Source organism: Condylura cristata, unplaced genomic scaffold, assembly GCF_000260355.1.
Source record: "Condylura cristata isolate star-nosed mole 26May11 unplaced genomic scaffold, ConCri1.0 scaffold00004, whole genome shotgun sequence".
Taxonomy (NCBI): Eukaryota; Metazoa; Chordata; class Mammalia; order Eulipotyphla; family Talpidae; genus Condylura; species Condylura cristata.
The window spans coordinates 3718979-3721394 of NW_004567105.1; positions in this window are offsets into that span (position 1 = coordinate 3718979).

Below are 2416 nucleotides of genomic sequence, written 5' to 3' on the forward strand. Positions count from 1 at the left end.
CCCCCCCCCCAACATGTGCCCAGAACGGGAACTGCTGAGTCGTGTGGGAATTCATGGCCACTTTATTTTCAAAGATTTATTTATTTCTGCATACAAGAACTGGGTGTGGGGTGTGAGAGGACTCACCAGAGAGTGGGGAGCAGAACAGGCCGACTGACTGTTCATATCCCTTAGACACCGGCTGGCCCTGGGCTGTCCAGAGGACATGGGGAGAGGGGGCCTGGACCTGGGGAGAAGGGGCCCTTGGGGAGGGGCGAGGAAGCCACAGATGCCTCCAACACGGCAGGTGCATGGACAGGGGCCGTGGAAGGTTCTTGAACTCAGCACTGTCCAGCCCACAGAACAGTGTGCGGAATGACAGAAAGGAAGTTGGTGATGTGGCCATGGGGCGGCCGTGGGCTGTGTGGGCTGTGTGGGGAGGCCGCTGGCCTGGCCATGCTGTGTCGGGGGGGTGCAAGGGCGAGGGGCCGAGCTGGACAACTGGCCCCAGCGCCTGGGGGCCTCTGACTCCGGGCGAGGGTCTGGAAGGCAGGAAGCAAGTCTGGCTCCTCAAAGCCGCTGCCAGACCCGAGCCCATCTGCAGCGATGCCGCCCAGCTCGCGGAAATGTCAAGTGCCAGTCTCTGCCCAGGCTGATGTCACATGGCAGGGAACAAAGCGCCCGCCCGTGCCAAGCACGTGGGGACTGGTGGCGATCTGCACCCTCGTCCGACTTCAGAACATGCTGTTGGAGGAGAGCTCGGGAGCCTGGCAGGAGCTGCCCCTGCGCTCTGCTGAGGGGCGGGAAGCACCGCAACCGCGGGTCGGGGCGAGAGGAAGCCGCAGGCAGCCCCTCGCACGGCCACCTGACGCAGACTGCGCCTCACTGCTTTCCAAACCGAGAAACCAAGGCTCAGTGTGGCCAGGTGACTTCCGCGGTCACGCGGCCTGCTGCTGCCTCACTGAACACGTGCGAGGGGCTTGGGCGTGGCCGGCATCGGTCTGGAGCCTGGAGCACGACGCAGTGAGGCGGACGAGGCCCACGCTGTGATTCAGGGGACTCGGGGGAGAGAGAAGCGTCTGACGGGAGCGACCCTGTGGAGCGGATGGGTGCGCGGGCTGTGGGGCGGCGGGCGGGCGTCTCTGCAGGCCTGGGCGACAGGCGGAGCCAGCCGAGAGCACGAGCAGTGCCCCTGAGGGCGGCTGTGGCTGCCGCCAGGACACCCCGCCCACCGCTGGACCAAGCGCCAAGCAGACCAGGGTTACCGACAGCCCCTGCCTCGTGAAACGGGGGGCCCTGAGCTGCTGGCACGGCCGACAGCCCCCTCCCTGCCCAGGGGCCTCTGGCCGGCACGGGCCTGATCGCGTCTAGTCTGTCCAGGCGGGGCCATGCGCCAGGCCCTCCGGGGGTGGACCGGACATTCCAAGAGTGGCAGGCCGTGGGGGGGCCTCCTTGGCTCTGAGCTCATCTCAGGGGCGCGGGGCGCCCGAGGCTGGGGGCCTTTGGCCGGGGGAGTGCAGCCATCTGCCCTCCCAAGACAGGGCCGCGGTGCCGGCAGCTCTGCGGCTGCCTGGGCCGTTCCCTGGTTCTACCCCGCGTGTCAAACCCTGAGCAGACGCCCAACCAGCCCCTTCTCTGCGCCACACCTTACTCAGCCAGAGGGAACCTGGAAGCAGAAACGGTGGCTCTTCCCCCCGAGGGGACACGCTCAAGTGGAGCTGAGCACCAGGAGTGGAGTGGGGGTCAAGGGACACACACGCAGCAGGGCAGAGTCCACACCCCACATCTCGGGCATAGCAGGCTGTGGGTGGGCCCCAGGGCCTTGGGGTTGGACAGAGACTGTGCCCCAACCAGCTGTACCTCAGTACTCAACTACAAAGTGGGGGGCCCACCGCCTCCCTTGTGGGATGCTGGGCTGAGGCCATGGCCAGCAGTGGTCATCGGGCCCCCAAGGGGAAGAAAACTGAGGGGTCGGATTCGAAAGGCCGTCAGGGGGGTGTGGGGCCCGGGGACCCCACCCGCCCACCAGCCGAGCTCTGCCCCAGGCCCTGGCTGGAGACAGGGAGCCCCGGCGGCCCGGGAGTCACAGCATTTCCTCCGCACACAGGGGGGCTCTGAAGGCCCCACAGGAGCGGCCAGGACGCTGCCTGTGGTCGGGACCCACAGCCTGGAGCCCCGCGGACGGGCACCAGCCCCCGGGCCCCTCCGCCCCAGCCCCTACCCGCGTGACGGGAGACAACCAGACGCCCTGCGCACGCCCCGTGCGTCACGCCAGCCTCCTTCCTTTATTGTGGTAAAAAAGTGACTATCTCTAGAGACCAAGCCACACCAGACACACCCCAGAACCCCCTTTGCTCGCGGGCCTCTGCCACTGACCTCAAGTCCGCTCACCTGCCGGGCAGAGACCGCTGCCCGGCGGAGGGCCAGGCCACCGTCC